Source organism: Spea bombifrons, chromosome 12, assembly GCF_027358695.1.
Source record: "Spea bombifrons isolate aSpeBom1 chromosome 12, aSpeBom1.2.pri, whole genome shotgun sequence".
Taxonomy (NCBI): domain Eukaryota; kingdom Metazoa; phylum Chordata; class Amphibia; order Anura; family Pelobatidae; genus Spea; species Spea bombifrons.
Genome location: NC_071098.1, coordinates 7,968,658 through 7,989,812, shown reverse-complemented (window position 1 = coordinate 7,989,812; position 21,155 = coordinate 7,968,658). Strand labels below are relative to the sequence as shown.

Sequence of the window (21,155 nt, the reverse complement as noted above, 5' to 3'; positions counted from 1 at the left end):
CTCAGTTAACTTTATAATGGTAATTGTATTGTATTGTTTATTGTTAGATTTTATATATTTAGGATATTTAAATCTCAAATGACCACCGTGGTGAAAGGAATTTAACAAAGTAAGGCAGTTAATACAAACTTAAAAAAAAAGATGCATATATATATAATAATATATATATAATATATATAATAATAATAATATATATATAATAGGGGAGAATTATTTTTTTTTGTATGTTTTTTTAATCATTTTTTAAGATGTTATAATGACCGGCTAAATTTGCAAATGATAATGAGCTCCCATAATCAGTGGCATATTTACGTTGGGCTTTGCCCTAGGCTTGGCCCAAGGCAGCACCCTCAGCCAACCCTCCACAGCCACCGGCCAACAGCTGAGCTCCGCTAGTACCTATTTGAACCATCTGTATGGTATCATGGAACTCATAGAATATAGGTTTTTCCATCTACCGCTAACGCAACGGGAAAGCTGGAGTTTGGGTAAGGTAGAATGCACTAAACAACTATGACAGCTGAGCTGTAACCACAGCTTAACTTTTATTTCGGCTTATCAAGCTTTCATTTCGCTGCACAGTTTCAACCGCTACAAATGTATGGACCTCGAAAAGGCAGATATGTAAATCGGGGAAGCAGAGAAACGGTCAGTTTTAAACTTTAAAGAGAGTCTAATGGAAATAAAAACGCAAGCAAAATCCAAAATTCCACCAAATGTAGTTTATTAGACGAATGGTGGGATAAATAATAAATAAACTGCTCGTTTTTTTTTCCAGGACCTCTTTAGAAGCTTCAATATTTAAAATGGGAAAGTGTCGAATAAGCATTTGTTACTGGGGGACAATAGACATCCACTTCTTGCTATCATTGTTCTAGTTTTTTTTTAAATAAAGGTTCTAGATCAAAAAAATTGACAAGCAAATAAAAAAGATGATTTATTAATGTAAATGCAAGTCTACAATTTGAAGCGTGAGCATGCTTGTAGTTTCGTAAGGTCTCTCCGACATGCTGTCCTAGTAATAATCATTTAAAATTGATTGCACCGTAAAGTGAAGATTCCTTTTTAAAAATATTACGTCGGGTGAGACTTTAATGGTCTCATGCATTATCCATTTCCTGGCAACTAAATAAAATCAGGCTACATGGAGTATGTATTTGCTTTAGATAAGGTAATTTACTTGACCCTGTTCACTTTTTTTTTGTGTGATTATATTTCATACATAATCTGACTATATGGAAAGTAACTTTAATATTTAATGTATTTTTGTACATGCCGAAGATAAGAGTGGATTTTCTGCCTACCAGAAACGGACCTTGGACAATATAAAAATGTTTAAATTGGCTTTTTTTTCTGCTACTATGTCAACAAAGACTTTTAACCAACCACAACTCTTTCCATGGTGGAACAACCCAGTAGAATGAAGCTGAATTCCCTGAGATAATTAGAATTCATTCAAAGTTGACACAGTTAAGGAATTATTTTTGAATAGTATTTGGAAACATACAAAATATGTTAAAATCAACTATAGTTTTGAACTATATTTCAAGGCGCTATGCCATTTAGCCATTTGGCACCATTCTACCATATGCGGTTGCTATATATTTACCGCTGTCTTTGTAAAGTTTTGAGGCAAGCATATTCAACCTTGAAGTAGAGTGGAAATGTTAGTTATGTTAACATCAGTATACAAGATACTTAAGATATGTCCCATACAAGGTCTACGAGAAACAGAAGATGGCTAACTACTGTAGCCTTATTATGGTCATTACAGAACAGATCCTTACCAGTGTTCACGATACGGGATTGCTGAACAGCTTAAAGATACTGGAAATCTCTTTTTTTGAGTATATATTTTACTACATCTTACTGGATCTTATATTTTATATGTATTTATGTATGGTATATATTTATGTGTTAATCTTATATTTTATATGTATTTATATATGGTATATATTTATGTTAATCTTATATTTTATATGTATTTATATGTGATATATATTTTGTGTTAATCTTATATTTTATATGTATTTATATATGATATATATTTATGTTAATCTTATATTTTATATGTATTTATATAAGGTATATATTTATGTGTTAATCTTATATTTTATATGTATTTATATATGGTATATATTTATGTTAATCTTATATTTTATATGTATTTATATATGGTATATATTTATGTTAATCTTATATTTTATATGTATTTATATGTGGTATATATTTATGTTACTCTTATATTTTATATGTATTTATATATGGTATATATTTATGTTAATCTTATATTTTATATGTATTTATATATGGTATATATTTATGTTAATATTATATTTTATATGTATTTATATATGGTATATATTTATGTTAATCTTATATTTTATATGTATTTATATATGGTATATATTTATGTTAATCTTATATTTTATATGTATTTATATATATATATGATATATATTTATGTGTTAATCTTATATTTTATATGTATTTATATATGGTATATATTTATGTGTTAATCTTATATTTTAATGTTATTGTTATTATTCACTGTCCCTCTATTGTAATAGGGCCATAGAGCAAGAGGAAGCTCTTTGAATAATTGTGATGTCATCTACAGCCCTATATGTTTTTAGAAGCTCAGTGACTCTTCATGGTTCACACCTTGTAGAATGAAAGGAACCATCGCATGAATTGGTTAGTTCTCCAGTTGGGTTCTAGATCCTTGACGCACAAGAGTAGCGCCAGAAAAGATAATAATGCATTGTAACACCTTAACCACCAGGCTTTTATATCATAAATGAGCCCTAATAAACAACACCTTTTTTCTTAAACTGAAATATGCGATGCATGAAACTGGTGGCAGCTTCACCAATATAATGATATAAATGGAAACAGACATCCACTAATTAGCCAAAGTGTGATTTATTGCAGTGTCATTGTTCCTAACCTAGGATTTTAATCAGTTCCTAGCCCCAAGTGAGACCAAAACATATTTTCTTTAATTGACAAAAAAAAATGCATTAGGCATGTTCCGCGGGATTAAAAATGCTTTTGGAGACTTTACAAGAGGCAGTGTTGAAATTACTTATTTATGTTTATCAAGGATCTTTAATAGGAGATAGCTGGAGGCTCCCCAAATCCCCGCAAAACCCCACAATAATCAGTCGCTGTTGTACATTCAACAATTATGTATGAAAATGTATAACAGCAATAATCTTTCGAGTGCATTTTTGCTTCTGTGTACCCTTAATTTAATTAAGGAAATATGTTAGATTTGTCTAAAAACACTTTAGCTGTTTCACTGTAACAAGTGATTTGACATCAGATCACAGTTGTGAGTATAAAGGATCTAACGGCGATTTAAAGATGAAGACATGAGGCATTGGAGAATAGGTTAGTAGGTGTAAGTCGGGAATGATTGAGTACAGATGGGGTCCAGGTCAAGATCCAGGGTCAACCCAGTCTGTGTTCATTTTTTAACAATGTCCCAAGCAAATGTTAAGGGCTGCCTGAGAACTATCAGTGTCAAAATCCAACTCAGAGGTCAAATATAAGAAATTAATTACGGTAAAAACAAATATTACTACCGTCTAGTTACAACAGAAAAAAAGTATGAGCATGAAATCAAAGAAAGAAACAAAGTAAAGTAAACCTCTCAATAAAATACAGTTCAAACTCCTTTGCCTTATGGTTTTAGCATGGATAACCCAACATAATTGGGGCAGTAGAATGCATATGGTCTGATAGCAAAGCAAGTATGAAAACAGCACCAAGGAGTCGAGTGAGATGTTTTGTATGATAGGTATGATGAGAGTGATGTGCTATAGGTGAAAGGGTGTTTTGTGTAATAGGTGTGATGAGAGTAAGGTGTGATGTGTGTGAGTTGTTGTTTGTGATAGATATAAGGGAGGGAGGTTGATTTAAAGGAGAAGACCTTAAAGGACCTAAAGGCCCCTCTGAAATGTTTTCAAAAAGAAAATCCAGCAAATTTTATATTATTTTGAAAAAGGAATATGTTTATTTAAGGTATATACCACATTAGTATATTATATAAGACTCTAGGAAAGTTGGGGAAAATATCTATGCACAATATGTAAGCAACTTTAAGTAACCTCTACATGTACAACTGTGTAATATATCGGAAGCAGTGGTTTTCTTCCTCCATTCCTATTCCTTACAGTTCTTACCGCTCTAAATAACTCTAAATATCGGATTCTTACCTTTTGTGACAATCCTCTGATTCACGAGGCCGTATGGCTCACTCATTGTGCTAATTTGTGTTTCACTATCATTCTGGCCCATTTACTTGTTCATTTCATTTTTTTGGCGTATCCTTCAACCATCACCTAGTTTGCAGTTCTATGATATCAGGGTCTGTAAGTCTCTACTATATCAGGGGCGTCCAACGTGCGGCCCTCCAGCTGCTGCAGGACTACATCTCCCATAACGCTCTTTCAGCTAAGGGGCAGGCTGAGGAGTATGGGAAATGTAGTCCTGCAGCAGCTGGAGGGCCGCACGTTGGACGCCCCTGTACTATATTATTGCTGGCTTGTATGGTATTCTTGATCCTTAGGCGTTTTAATTATAGTTCATGTCATTCATTTATGTTGATTGTGTAGCATATTTGACCAGTTACTTTACCAGCTATTGTCAGTATTGGCAACAAAGAAAACTACAATTGGAAATGTGGACTATAGAAATGGTTCTGCCATAAAAAAAGTATGTGTCTAACTTGGGTAGGATCTTGCGCTGCGGTAACGCAAAAGAGAGTGATACTTAATTCAGAGATCAGTAGTATTGGAGTGGCTTGATCTGATATACTCCCGCAAGAAAAAGGTAAATGCCCATAAAATAACTTGAGCGCTTACCTATAAGGTATAAAATTCTAGTGCTTACATGCTCTTTAATACATGTATAATTTCGTACAAATGCGGTGATAAGTGACATATACAGAAAAATATAGCCTGTATCCAATATGACTAAAGACTATTATATAGCGAAAAGGACTTGACAGAGTTTCCATACCTTGGCAGGACTTTATACAGTATCAGTCCATTGTATGTTCAGCTTGTTCTAACGACAGGTGGAAACAATTATTCCTGTAGTCTGTCAAGATAGGAAACATTAAATATGTATTTCTGAAATGATATTGCATGCGTAGTAACATGATCCACTACTGAATTTATGTTCATGAGCAGGACACATGACAATACGTTTCAAAAATCACTAATTCTATATCTGATTCAAAAAATACTAATTCACTCAATATGCCAAAATCTTTTTTTTTGTTTGTTTGCCGAGCTATTAATAATAACTTTTGATCAAACTGTGTGGTCTATTCGCATGATCTTATGTATTTTTGATTCCTGCGCAAAGTACACATTTTCTGCAATAACATTCTTATTTTTTCAGTACTCTGAGCAGGAATGCTCTCCTAAAATAAAAGAACCAATAAAGTTTTTATAAGTCCGATTTTACAAGGAATGTTGAATTTAGCTTCAGTGTTTGATTATGAATCGGGTTTAATAAATTGGATAGAGCGCTCTACTCTGGTACAGCTGGTTTGGCTACGTTCCATAGCACCATGTAATCTCATGGAAGTAATAGAGGAACGAACCCAGATGAAATTTAATGGTTTCATAAACTCATCTTATACAGAGGTCTCATACTAAGAATTAATGAACCAGTTTGTTTTTATAAAAAAAATGCGTGGACCACAGAATTCAAAATGAGTAACACAAAACCTTCAGAAAATTCTTTTTATAGCTCTGATTAAGTCAAGGCACCAGAATGTAGATGGGGATGGAGAAATTATATATTGATTAGATGTCCAATTAAAATATTTAAACTTAAATTATAGAAAAAAAGTGCATCGGGTTTAAATTACCAAAACAATGTGATTGGGAGAATCCATCTTTCTTTCTTTTCCATTAGAAAACCTTGGAAAACAATGAAACTTTCAGAGAAAAGTACGAACATTGATTTTATTTACATAAGGCATCACAAATAATGGTACAACAAAAGAATGGGTTATTTAAAATGAGAAAATAAAGAGGCAGTCTAATGTCCAATGCTGTCTCATCAACAAAAAAATGTTTATTATGGTACTTTGTTTAATTTGTATTCATTAAACCTGTTGAAGAATGAAGTACTTACCTTTAGAAGAAGCTGGAGCTCCACAGCTGCTGTTCAGCTGTACCATTTACATGCCACTGATTGGCTAATTTGAAATCAATGTATTGAAATCAATGGGAGCACATTCTGCACATGCTCATAAGGGTCTCTCCCCAAGCCAGGACTGGAGCACATGGGCCAAGCTACTTGAATACATCTACCGCAAGCCAAGGAGCCTGGTGTAGAGGAAGGGGCAAATGCCTATGGGGATTCTATAGAAGAGAGACCACACTAACTAAGTGACTATAATGGCTGGGGTCTCCATCTAAGTAACTCTCCCAGACAAATAAAAAGGCTGATCATTTTAAACAAGTTTGATGAGGACAGGCAAATTACGGTGATGCATTTTTTTATGTCTGTCCTATGAATACAGCCACTGTGCTTTATGAAACTGAGTCATGGTTTTTGTATATAAAAAAAGTTTATGGAAAATGAACAGATTTTACTATACTACAGGTTCAGTTCCAAACACTTCTCAAAGCTCGGAGATGGCCCAAATGATCCAAGTTTGTAATAACAAATCATTATCGCAATTGGGTCCAACTATGGGATTGAGCCGCTAAAAAGAATTAATCTGCTCTTGCTTTTGCCCATGTAGGTTGAATGTAGGATTTAGTGAATAAACCCATTACATTTAAATTTAACATATAGATATACATTATTGCAAAACGAAGAGTTTTTTTAAAAAAAGATGCTATTTTTACAACCTTCATCTAAAGACCCAGTTGAAACCAGGATATTTTTAATCAATTCAAGTTGCAGCAATTGAATCAAACCATAATTTCCCCAAAGTTCTTCTAAACAAGGCAGTCCCTAACAAGCAGTCGCTGTGTCTGGTATGTTTCATATAGCATACATAGGAGAACATGTATCGTATTGCTTAATTTACACTATTAGGGATCAGTTCCTATTATCCATCATCTTTTCTAGAGATAACGAAGTATCAGCTATCCATATAAAAGTATCACAGGACTGTTCTCTCAGCAATGCCCACCCACAATAAACTCAACTGGATTATGTCTCCCTATCTATGGCAACAACAATGGAAATACAAATAGAAACAGCAAGGTCAGTTTCCAACGCATATGTATCTAATGTTCGTAAAAAGGGAGAAATTATAAACACATGAGCAATCCTTTATTTGTTTCCTCTTTTTTTCTTTACAAAGGGGCAACAAAGAGGTCAGGGGTTCTTCTTGCTAGGCGTTTTACCGCAACAAACTTTTCGAAGTTGTAAGAAAATTCATTTTTTTTGTTTTAATGTGGGATGATGCCTTACTTTCGGTTAGTGGGGAATAAAGAATACCGAGTCGGTAGAACCGAGTCACCAGCATTGAAAAATGGCTATTTTGGGCAACCGAAGAGTTGTAGATCAAATCTTGTAGCTTATTTGGGGGCATCCTAGTTAACTTCGGCCAAGAAACCACTTAAAATAATTTAGTTTATTTTTATTTCGTTAATCAATATGGAAAACACAGCCATAACAGGTGCACATACAGCTCTTTCCATAAAGGTTGATGTTATTAAGTGCTTTTGCATGGTTCCCTCATTCACCTTAGATGATAGCAGCAAACATGTAGCCACTCAAGTCCCATGAGTTTTCATAATAAAGCAATTATTCTAATAATTCCAGATCCACTAAGCAATCGGGATATTTGTGAATCAGTGACCTCGATCAATATGTGGTTACTACACAATAGTCGCAGTTGAACTCCTTTCTTTATTGAACAAAGTGTTTAATCAATGCCAAAGATCAACCTTTTTACATTACACAGGCAATCCATACCACGGATTAGGCAGATGAGGTGTGTTCTATTACCTATAGGTTTTTTTGTACCTTTTTATGTCTTGGGTATGCTGGCCTTTTTCAACTAGGATGGCAGGGCCACAGGCATAACAGGGAGGCTGATCACCCATAACATTATGGAGGGCTGTGCCAAGTCAACACAGTCTTCCATAGTTCCCTCCACTCCATGTTTTAGAAAAGGGGCTCCGGCATATGATGATATATCCCGATGCCCAGTACTGAGTTGAACGCAGGAGGTGCTTCCCTGGGTTAAGTGGCAAATACACCACATTTTCCATCAGCTTTACTTAGGAGGGCTTTTGATCACCTAAATGGACATTCCAACCATCATATGCGCATTTGCCCCTTTCCCCACTCTCCAGCTAGTTGCCCTGGAGGAGATGTGTTTGGCTGAACACATCTGCCTGCATGTGATTTACTTATTTCCAGCACTGGCTTGGAGGAACACCCTTTAAAGGGTGCACTTTTCTGCCACCGATTGGCTGTTTCAAGCAGCCAATCAGAGGCGTGAATTGTCGGACCATGGAGGGCAGCTGTAGCAGCATGGCTGCAGTTTCTACCTCAGGTTTCTGTTTTCATTTTGAAGAAAGCATATTAAAATACTTACAGAGAACTTTACTATGTGCTCATCTGTAGGAGGTGTCAGGGAGAGTAAACCATATGACTGTGTATGTCTATTACACACTACAATCTTTTTAATGCTTTTTTTTTTTTTGTATAATTACTAATTCAGATTTAACTGAGGAGACTTTTGTGCGTATGTGAATTACATTTCTCAGAGATCAGGTTTAGGAGACCAGGTGTGGCTATCATTTTACATTACACAGGATAAACTGATGCCATAGGCCAGTGGTTCTGCCATTTTCCGAATTCCTGTAACTTCTGCTTAGTTGGGGTCTTCTTGGACTCTTTCCTTGGCACCTGACAAAATGTAAAAGTATTTTTTCAGCTGGCTTCCTTTCTTCCTTCTGTTGAAAGACTTAACCGTTTTTCAGACTCAGGGCACATCACACGTTTCTTTCCTCCTTCCTTATTGTGTACAAATCTTAGAACGATTCACAGTACAAGCAGGTGCTCAGCTTTACATAAATGTATCAAATGCTAAAAAGGAGCGCAGGCATTCCGAATTCCATTTCCATGGTTAGATTTGCATTACTGCTTTAAGCCTTATGGTGCGGCTGGTTTAGTAATAACGATAATAGTAAGCATGCGAGCCGGACCCTCTTTACCTAATGTATCGGTTTGTCTTAGTCAGTCAATTCTAGTTTTGTCAGACTCTTTGAATATTGGTACTGTAAGAAGTGCTGCTTACATTGTTGGTGCTGTAGAAATAAAACTCTAAATCTAATAGTAGACATGCAAGTTATAATGAGTTTTCCAAATTTTAGCATAGGACTTTGATATTATATAATATCATAAATAATATATAATTATATATATATATATTGTTAATACAGTAAAGGCATTTAAGCAAGCATGGATAGGCATAATGCCAAGCTAGATATAGGATAAGGGCAGGTACTAAAGAAAGTACTCAGAGGTTGGGCAGACTTGATGGGCCTAATGGTTCTTATCTGCAGTCACTTTCTATATATATAGTAATAGAATTATTGTTATTTGTGTATAATTTCCAGTTTTGCATATATATATAATGCATGCATGTAAAGGCAGAGTGGGTGACAGGGTCACAGATTGAACATGGTGGACGTGTAAGGCATAAAATTCTAAATTCATTTGCCAGAAACAATATCATAAGAAGTGTAATATACACTGGGAACCCTTTCATGAAACCTAATTTCACCCACTGGTAATTTCCAAGCAAGATCCCACAGAAGGAGGGCAGTCACCTTGCTCCTGTTTATAAGATTGTAAAGAAATCACTAGAATTAACTGTTTACATTGAGTGACAGAAAACCGAGACTCTATTCTATGTTCACACCAGATGGTGTGATCTTGATGTTAGTTTTGGGTTTGAGGATTATCAGCCTTGCAGGAGTGTCAGTTAAATAGTTAAATCTATAAAATATAATGCATCATTTTGCAGTCAACAGTTACACCATTTCATACCATTATTGGCAGACATTTATTGCACTCTCCAGTATGTTAAGCAACTTATCCTTAGAAGATCAAAACCAAAAACTTTTAAAAAGCCTTTCTTATTTTGATGCCAACTTGTGCTTGCTTTTCACATGATAATTATTTTTTTTTTCCAGAAAACAAATGTGAATGAGAAAAGTCTAGTTGATGAAATATGTATTTTTGGGATGAGCTTGTGTATTAGGACAAATATATAAAATGTTGCATTTGGTTATAAAAGTGTTAAATTACCGCAAAATCTAGAGCAGCACCTACATAATAGATAGGCGAGAGAGGTTTAGGTGATCAAAAATGTTCAAATATACACAAAAAGTAATGCTGCACTAAATAAATTAAAGTTTTAATAGACGTGTTCATACATAAAATAGATTTAGCAATCTGTACAATAACTGTTACTATATAGCCTTGATTAGAGTGAATTTGTAGCGTTCACAGCTCGGTGGAATGCTACCTGCTATAAAGTTTGAGAAGTATAGAATTAACCAAAGGATTCTGTCGCATATGAATATTATTGGCCACAATTAGTCATACTACATATAAAAAGCTCTTAAAGAGATTACAGTTAGCAGATTATTTTACCAAAAACCTTTAAGTGTTCTCACCACGGAACATTGAAAACACAATATGTTGTGCACGTCCCTTCTGGAAGACAAAAAAAAAAGTCTTCGGTTAGAAAAACAATGTATAGTGTCTTTAAAATGATACTGGAGATAGAATTATTTTCAGAATAATAATTTTGAGATTCATATTTTTGTAAATCACTATGTTTGCCATATAAACCAATAAAATATTAAACTGGGACATGATGCAGGAATCAGATCACAAATAGTTTAGGAGCATATCTCTAGGAATGGGGGAAGGCACTGCCCAGCCCCTCACCTGTGTCCATTCCATCCCAAAGCGCCCCTAAAAAAAAGTAGCATGTTCATACCTGGGAAACCTTCCGGATTTGACCCAGAAAACTCAAGGAGTTCTCCGGGTCAACACCCGAATCCTCTGGGGTGTGAGAGCAGGGTCTAGACACGCCCCACTCCCCGCCCATTTCCCCTTTAAATGGGTGCGTTTCATCAGGAACGCCCATTGACATCAGCGGGAACGCCCACTGACATCAGCGGGAACGCCCACTGACATCAGCGGGAACACCCACTGACATCAGCGGGAGCCGGAGCTCAGAAGTTCCGGGCTATGAGCATTTTGGGGAATCCAACCTTGACTCCAATAGTAAAACCAAGCCCTCCAACAACTTGAATGGTTAACTCCTGAGAAATGATCTATACGAACTGAAATTAATGAAGTTGAATAATCATTAAAAGCTCTCTCTATCTCTCTATACATTCCTTTCTGTTAATGTTGTGTTCATTATCCATAATCTGCCTCAAAAACTCAAATTTAGATGAAAGGAGCATTAAAATACTTCTATTTAATTATCCCAGAAGCAAAGCTCCTGTCTTTTTTACCCTTTTACCAGTGATATAAAAAGCTGTTTATTCTTGTTTTATTATCCTATAAACCCCCCAGTAAACATGCATTACATTATTGTTTCACATGCTTTCTACCATGAAAATGTCACAATTAAAAAAAAAAAGTCTTTTATTTGGTTATTTTCTGTGTCTTCCTTTGTTCTTATTGCACTTCATCTTTTGGTTGTAATGTTCATAAGGCTCGCAGATGTCTTTGCTGGAAGTGGGTTATGAAGCACCTACTAAATGAAAACATTCTTTAACCATAAATAGGGAATGTACAAGAGTTCTAATTTGCATCAGGAGCCACCTGGTTCTCTATACTGATGTATCTAGAATTAAAAAAAAGAGCATGGACATGCATTTCATGTTAATGTGTTTAGAATTTATTGTGGCTTTGCAGAGCTCTGCTTTAGAGATCATTTTCTAGAAACAACCATCTTCTAAGTTTATTTTTTTAATAATTTTTGAGACAAGCCGAGGCCACAATAGCACAAAATAGATTTGTTGATTCTAGATCACTTCAACCTATTCCATGATTCCTTTTCATTTTTTTTATTTTTTATATTTTGCCATTCAGAAAGGGAAGTCAAGGAAATTCTTACCCTACCGTGTCTAAAAAGAGGGCAGATCTCGAGCAGGGAGTGGTCGTGATCAGAGACTTAAGACACCCAGGTAAGGAGCACTTCGGGGCACAATCGGGGGGTCAGATCCGGGAATCCCCAGTGTCTAGCCTGCCTTATGGGGATCTTGCATATCATAAATATCTATTTAACATACTTAATATCACTTAAAAATATGGTTGTGATTTTCACTTGTAAATCTAACAAAAATCTCAACTTTATCTCCCTGTACTTTTCTAACAGCACATTGGTTCTGCCCGGGAATTCATGTTAAGAAGTGTCTTAATTTCTGTTATGTCTAGCAGAGTATTTTGTTTGCTCCTACAAGTTCACAAATGGAACAAAAAAGAGAATACATGGCCAGAAAAATCTTCTAAACCCGCAATTCCAAAATAAAATGGAAACATTCATTCCCAATAAATTTGACCCTTGTGTGCAAGCTACATGGTTTAATTTCCAACAGTGGTATATCATATACAGTTATCTAAAAATAACATCTGCTAAAACCGAACTAAACATCTTATGAAGTATCTGGAGTCCCGAGGGGGGAACTAATCATCACTGTGCTGATTGTTACATTTATTCTAGGAACGGAAGCAGGTGAGGACCCCCTCACTTTTTACTCCACCATAATCTATATTTCTCAGTGAACTAGAAGAAGCACATGTCTGATCTAGTAATAAAGGACTGGAAATGGCTACATTTGCTCCGGTTACACTTATCTCTGTGATACAGTGCAAGCAATGCCTGCATCACGCAGAGAAGTGTGAGATGCAGTGCAAGCAATGCCTGCATCATGCAGAGAAGTGTGAGATGCAGTGCAAGCAATGTCTACATCACGCAGAGAAGTGTGAGATGCAGTGCAAGCAATGCCTGCATTACAAGGAGAAGTGCATGATGCAATGCAAGCAATGCCTTCATCACGCAGAGAAGTAAGAGATGCAGTGCAAGCAATGCCTGCATCACAAGGAGAAGTGCGAGATGCAGTGCAAGCAATGTCTGCATCACGCAGAGAAGTGTGAGATGCAGCCTGCATCACGCAGAGAAGTGCGAGATGCAGTGCAAGCAATGCCTGCATCACGCAGAGAATTGAGATGTAGTGCAAGCAATGCCTGCATCACGCAGAGAAGTGTGAGATGAAATGCAAGCAATGCCTGCATCACGCTGAGAAGTGTGAGATGTAGTCTGCAAACATTGTTATTTGTTATTAGCCAAGCTCCTCAGTCTCTACGTCTGCAGCAATAAACAACATCAATTAATAATTTGATAGATAATAATAGAGAAAAAAATATTTAAGATGTGGGCAGACTTGCCTGCGATATCACAGGAGCTCTAGTTTTCTAACAATTTCTGCAAAATACATATAATTCTATTAGGACCTTAGCTTAAACAAATGTAACACTTAATGTGAATCCAGATACTTTTGTGTTTTCTCTGAATATCAAGATGCTATTTACCCTGATCCTTCATAAAAGGGAAATGTGCTATTCTAGTAGTTATTTTAGAATAAGGAAACAAGCAATGCAAGCAATACAGCTTCATTGATAATCAAATACAACAAAAATCACATATATATATATATATAAGACTCACATAAGCTGCTGAAACCTTCAAAAGCAAAATTTCTGCAAGCTATGAGTAAGGTACGTATTATTAGAAGAAATTTACTTGAATCCTAAAACTAACGAACATATTTTGGCTAATGCATGGGAACATTTGTCTCCACTTAAGAAAACTCTTTGCTAAAATAAACATTTTTGTTTTGCTGTTTTCAAATGATCCCTGTCTGTCTAATTACACTAGGGATAAATTCAATATTATTCAGGGTTACCCTTTCACCTCCCTAAGGACCGGTGTTGAGAGAGATGCTGGCTAAGGACATATCAGTACGTTTACTTTGATTCCAACTATTCTGCACCTCGGGTAATTTCAGTCAACACCTAAATACTGGTTTCTTTTTTTTTTAGGGACCAGGAAGTGTTAAACTGATACATTGGCAATATTGGGGCCCTTTTTAGTTGTTTTTTTTTGTAAAATTGCCATTTGGAAAATTGTTCTATTAGAAATCAGAAAGAAAACATCTACATAAAATACTTATTTCTTAGAACATAGATATTGAGTTTGAAAACATCACATAAAGGGATTAATATCAAACGGGTCCCATTTTTACATTAAACATATGTTAAAGGGGCTACCTTAAAACATGGTCAATTATGGTATTTTGATGTCATTAGATATTGTTTCCCATATTTTCTAGCTAAAAAAATGTTTACAGTGATGATTACAGAGACAATATGTTTTAAAATGGAGCTATATAAAATCAAGTAATACATTAAGTAACAGTAATTGTTATCAAAACACATGAAACCGTAAGGGAGGGAGAGTTTATTTGATTTTCAAGTGGTTAATGTCTATATCACTTTGATGACATGAGATTTTTGTACGAGAGAATTTTGGAAGATATCCCTAATTCTCCCTAAATCGCATTCGGTAATAAACATGTGCCGTGAACAAGACCCTATCAGCGTACACTAAATACACACATGGGAAATCCACACGGCTGTGAGGATTTATGCCAGCTGTATACCGGGTAAGACTGCGTAGGATGTTTGGAATATTCTCTACTATCAATTCAAGAAACCCTTACATCTCAAGCATTTTAGTTTCATTATATCCTATTGCAGTACCTTACAAAGCAAATGTGATCATCCGGGCAAGAAAACCTTTTCTATTTAATGCTTAGTTATTAAAAGAGCTTTGGGAGGTGGATTTGATAACCCTTTTTTATCTAAATGAAGAAAAAGTGTCAGTGAGATGTCAGGAAGATTTCTCACTCTTTACATTTGGTTAAAAGAAGACACTTTAACTAGATTCATGTTCAGATATAGGACTTTGCCCTTTTCATTGATCACATAGAACCAAAATAGCCAAATAAACATTTTGCATGTGATCCAGGGCACTTTGTAGCATGGAAATCAATCCACACACACATTTTTATAGGAACAATTAGGTCGTCAGAAACCTATGATGCAACTGCACAACCTGCAGGGTAACCATTAAGCTCCTACTGGCTATGATGGAAGCTCATCTGGCAAGTTCATTGGATTTACAAAGGCGGTACTAAAATGTCATATATATATATATATATATATATATATATATATATATATATATATATAATGTTGGCCCCTGGGTCCCTATATCTTTAGAAGGTCTCATGGCTTCATGGTGCCGGTTCCTTGGAAGCGGACCCTGATCACATTGTATGCTGCTTCTGTAGTTATTGAATATATACACTGTTTAAAAGTTTGGGGCCACTTAGCTGTTTTCGTGAAAGACAAGGACATTTCTGGCTGTAACATAATTGCAAAAGGATTTTCTAACAATCAATTATTCTTCTAAACTTAAACTTGGATCAGCGAACACAACGTGCCATTGGAACACAGGAGTGATGGGAGTGATAAAGGCAGATGAAGATATTCTATAAAAAATCAGACATTTGTAGCTGTATTTCTGATCCATTAGATGTTTTTTAATGGAGAAAATGTGCTTTTCTTTCAAAAATAAAGACATTTATAAGTGGACTATAGTGAACAGTAGTGAATATATATATATATATATATATATATAATGGAATAAATATAATGCCTCTAATTTAAATCCTCTTTTTTTATTTTAGAGACTGTGTTAGGAAGACCGTGCATCTGTTTGAGGGATTGGCAGAATAGAGAAAGGATTTCATGTCACCAGCCCATGTACTCGGCTTCAGTAAAAGTATTATCATATGGTGAAGCTGACAGCAAATATAGCCAATTGTGCCTTTTATAAGATTCATTCACAGATTGTTTTGAGATTATTTCAGGATTCGGTTTGCCTGGATTTTTTTTTTAGTGTGTTTTTTTTTAATAGTGTGTGCGCTGTCATTTTTCTTTCACAGTTTCTACATCTCTGCGTATTTGCTCAATAAATTAGCCAGTTTACTGTATGTTTATATAGCAGAACTTTTGCAGCTTGTTGACCCCTAACGTTAGGAGTTTACTTGGAGAAAGTGATATTTATCTTTTTTTTTTTTACGTGTGGAAATTGCCAGGTAAAAAAAAAAATCAAAAGGAATAAGCCCAAGAACTGAATGGAACGGAGGAAAAAAAAGGAGACACTTGCAGAACATCTGTGCCTGGACTTCCTTCGCATTAGCTTTTTATGCTGAAACAGCTTCGTTCTTGTGGTCGTACATGTCATCAAATTTCAGGAAACCGAATCTGGAGACTTAGTATCAGATGAGTTGCTAATGTTTGAAAAAAAGCAAAAGACATGTTTCGGGCCTCTGTTTTATAGCTGCCTATTGAAGTAAGAATTTGCGATTGCAACTCGATATAACAACCCCCAAGATGTTTTTAGAATTGTCAAGGTAATTGAAAGTCCAGGCCACTCAGAAATGATAGGACAATGAGCTGTTCCTTTATTATTTCACAGTGGAAGAGTTACCGAGCTTATGGGTGGCTAACTACAAAGGTGAAAGAATGTTTTTACTTTATACATGAAGCCCCATGAGTCACTTATTGAGACGTGATTCACAGACATATCATCATAATACAGTCAAGACATCCTGAAAGTCACGGCACTTGGTAAATAGCGCTGCCTATATACCCACTCACCTTTTTTTGATTACTTTTAATATCATTTTGACAGTGGAATGTTTTTTATTTAAAAACCTGCTTGGATTACTTGAAAGGAAAACACCCATCCAACCACTTTAGGTCTAAAAAGTCAGTAAAAGACTAATTTAAAAATACTAGTTTATGTCTTCATAATCTAGGCAACTTCCAGCATAGATAATTAATTACAAAAAGAAAAAATACCCAGGATCCAGTATCGGGATGTTTTTTCCGATTTATGTAGCGAAATACTGATTCAACTTAAATGAAGCATATATTTGTGTTGGAATAATTATAATTATTTTCTAGGCTTTCACAAAACAAGACTGTAGCGCTTCAGCTGCTACCATTAATACCACCGAAAGACCTTAACAGCAACATCAAAATTGTATCAGTCCTTTTTTAATGAACTGTCACTTTGAGTTAAGGATTTCCATTGCAAGATACTTATCCTCTGCTCCAGCTGGCCCAGTGGATGTTCACTGAACACTTTTGTGCAACTTTGAAAACAGTTACAAAGTTCTATGACACCTCATCATTAGTGAAGAAATTCAAGGATTCTATAGCCTAGCCACGGTTGCACACAGGGAAAGCTGGAAAAGAACTCAATTTAGAAGAGCCAGCTATTTAATGGGCTGCCCAATAACACATCCTTGCTCCGAAGTATTGCAAGTTTTAGGTCACTTCTGATGAAATCTCCAACAACACATTAGTCTGATCTTGACTCCAAGGACAGCCCAGAATCAAAACACAAGGTAAACTTCTGCAAAACAGAACCAGATTTCATCTTTCAGGGGCTGCACCAGTACGGTGTCGTTAGCACCCCTCTAGGACCAAGTGAGCAAAGAGGACTACATTTGTCTTTACACTAGGGGACCCCAAGAGATCCTTGAAGGGTGAGAAAAACCCAACCAAGAATCTTAATAGCCTGTCCTATGGTGCGTCCAGGTCTTAACTCACTTATGCCATTACAGAGGAAAAATCATTGTTGACATATCAGTCTGGCCCTTCCCACAAGGGCCGTTTAAAACTGAAACGCAGGGCAATTTCTCTGCACGACGGGGGAACCAAGAACCAGAGACTTCATGGGTCTTGTCAGTGGATTATTGCTGGTATCCCTCTAGACACAAGTGAGAACATAGTTGAAGTTTTCTCAAGTCTTTTTGGATATGATTTCACCCTTCAGAGATCTCTTGGTGCCCACATGGACTTTCTTGCTCACTTGTGCCAAGAGATATGCCAACAACACCCTGCTGATAGAATCCATGAAAAATGAAAATGCTCATCAGCAGTTGCTGATTCTCTCATGTAGAGAAAATTTGGTGAGCATTTTGGGCTGCCCTTGTGATCAGAATCTGACTGATATGCTAACTGTTTTTTTTTACTGTAATGGTTTAAGTATCATAGAACTTGAGATGCTCCTGAGTAGGGCCACCATAACCCTATTAAGCAGCGGTCTGTTCTTGGGTAAATTAGTTTCTAACCTTTTTGGATGTGATCCCAGCCACCATCCCTGAGCAGCGCATACGTTCTCAAATGCATAAATATACCTTTCTTATTCATGTTATGCCTCAGCTCTCTGCTATACCTTAATATACACAGGCATGGCTCCTCTGATAAACACCTACATGCTATTTACTCATTAGCAATTGAAAAAATAATTTTGATAAAGACCTCATCGTGAACTTGATAAAGACCTCATCGTGAGGTCGAAACGTTGTTGTCTGTTTCCTACAATAAATCTGTCTGATGGAACCCCTGCGTGCCTGGAGCCTTCTTCTATTTTTTCACTAAACATTATTAGTCAGTAAACACAATAATGGCTTATATATATATATATATATATATATATATATATATGCATAAACAAAAAATCTCCCAAATGTAATGATCATTGGAGGAAATCAAGACTCTTGGAAATATGTGTATAATAAAAGAATCTTGCTATGTACGGAATTAAGACCGACATACGCATGGAATCTGGAAACAACTATTAGTAATTCCATAAGTGTGCCTATGTATTAATATACCTGTTGCTGTTATTACCGCCATTTGGGTCTCCTGGATCTCTCTGTTTTCATATCATGGTCTTTTTAGCCGGTCTTTTCCATGACCTGCTTATAGTAAAATTGGGCATTATTTAATCATAAAGATATGTATGGAACGCCTCTATATGTGACTAGTTACACTTTAAGAGCTCACATTGCAGAGATTAATTTTTTTCTAATTAGTACACATAATAAATGTAACTAGCAAAAAAAACTCACATTAAATCTTAAACTGCAACTGAATAGCATAATTAAAAACATCAATAGCCATATTAAAAAAACCTACGATATTAATAAACTGTGCCCATACAGCGAGAAGCCACTTTGTAAATTATTTCTTTTTACTTAACCTACATGACCTTGAGTACACATTGTATACATAGACTTATTTTTACCATAGATCCCAGAGCGTAACCAGAAGTGTTTTAAATATTTCTCCCCTAATTGCATTTTCATACACTTCAACTTACCTTCTGAAGATTCATGGCTTTCAGTATTATTGTTATGAATGGGGCTGTTAAATGTTTTCCTTTGCATTTAATGTATCATTTTCTTCAGTCTTTCAACACGCAGCTGAATGTGAAGAAGTGAAGGAATGCTGTGTGGTTTAATACATCAGGAAAAAAAAAATCTGTGTTTAAAAAAATATAAAAAAGACAAAATAGCATTCACTCTAAGGTTAGGTGTTGTAAATTTGAAAAAACATGTTTTTTGTGGGTTTTTTTACATAGGCAGTATGAAATATATTGGAAAACACCATATATATAAATATATATATATATATAATTATATATATTTATTTATATATCTATATATAGATATATATATATATCTATATATAGATAGATAGATAGATAGATAGATAGATAGATATAGATAGATAGATATAGTAAGCTAAAAAAGAGAGGGGCCCTCTTTTCCTTCTACACCAATGTCTTATTGTGCATTAATGTGAATTTTATTGTTTTTGTTACATATTTTCACTCTTTCATTCTATAACAGCGCTAATGTAGGCGACAATGTCATTATGTAAAGTAACCGCTTAACCTAAATCAACATAATTATTTATTTGTTATATGAGCCTAAGTACACAATGTGTTTATTGTTTTCTAGATTTTAAATAAATAGTCATGGTAATTATGCGATGTTACCTTTCCTGACGGTCCTTGCTGTGCTCCCCACATGCCGGAGAGATGGAGGTCATGATGCAGGACACTTTTGGTCACTAAGAGAAAACGTGGGGAGAAAAAAAAACAACTGCAGAGATATAAATAGATAATATCAATAAGTTCATCTTTTTTAATAGTTCATATTATCTCATTTGTATTCTTTTCTTGCTTTATACGCATTTAATATATTTCTAGGAGGCTGAAGCAACTAGAAGCTTCTGTTTCACATGGGCCACTTTGCGATGAAATGTAATGGATTTGTTAAGATGATGTGAAAAATTGGGTTCCTGATTTATTACCTGCAATATCTTGTTTTGCCTACTGCAGCAATCCTCATCAAACACAGCGTTTGCAATCCCGTCCAAGCTCTTGTTAGAATAAGTGCTGAGTTATGTTCCTAGTTATGTCCTAAGGCCATAGCAATGCGCCCTTCATTGTTGCTTTATCCCGGGCCCTTTAAACAGGAAGTTTTATTTTATACTATTAAAAAAAAAAAAGAGAGAAAACAGTACTTAATTATCTGGTTGTGAAACAGCAGTGCTTTTTCTTAATTTTAGTAGCTAATAAAATTCTGTTCCTGCAGTTAACTTCTTCTGCTTCCAAAAGGCAGCTCAATTCCAGCTATCTGAATAGAATATTTTATGAACTGTTATATATTGCACTAGGTTTTTCTTTTTTTTTTTTTACTTTTAAAAAAGCACTATGACATATTTTGTTAAGATTTATTAGTATTTTTTATTTCAAACAATTCGTTTAAAAAATAGAGGGCAAAATGTAATTTTAAATATTTTAAAATACCTTATTAGAAAATAATTTTTAAATACATTTTTTTTTATTTTAAAAACCCACATACTGAAATTTTTAATTTGGCTTTTTTTTTTATAACTATTTTCTTATAAAGAATTGCAATTTTGTTTCCAACCACTCCTCACACCTGGATCATTAATTTAACATGTCTTCTGCCAACACACAAATTACGGTATCAGATTCGAGAGCGTTTGCTCTTTAATGACTGTGTGAAAATGAACCAATAAATATTCCCCTTTTACCCAACAGGAACTGCTTTGTTGTAAAAAAGTAGTGATTCATTTGCGGCGTTCAAAGAAATATGAATGATTCA

At 35.1% G+C, this 21,155-nt stretch overlaps 1 long non-coding RNA gene across 2 annotated transcripts; it reads right to left on the bottom strand.

Annotated features, from left to right (window-relative positions):
- Window positions 1–16,091: 16,091 nt before the first annotated feature.
- LOC128470766 (uncharacterized) lies at window positions 16,092–20,547 on the bottom strand. Of its 2 annotated transcripts, none has more exons than XR_008346053.1 (5): window positions 20,335–20,547; window positions 20,018–20,091; window positions 19,337–19,497; window positions 18,865–18,935; window positions 16,092–16,448 (listed from the first exon to the last, which is right to left on the bottom strand). It is a non-coding gene; the product is annotated as an uncharacterized LOC128470766 (long non-coding RNA). The 2 variants fall into 2 exon arrangements; XR_008346054.1 differs by having other exon boundaries at window positions 19,337–19,464; window positions 20,335–20,543.
- Between the last annotated feature and the right edge of the window lie 608 nt (window positions 20,548–21,155).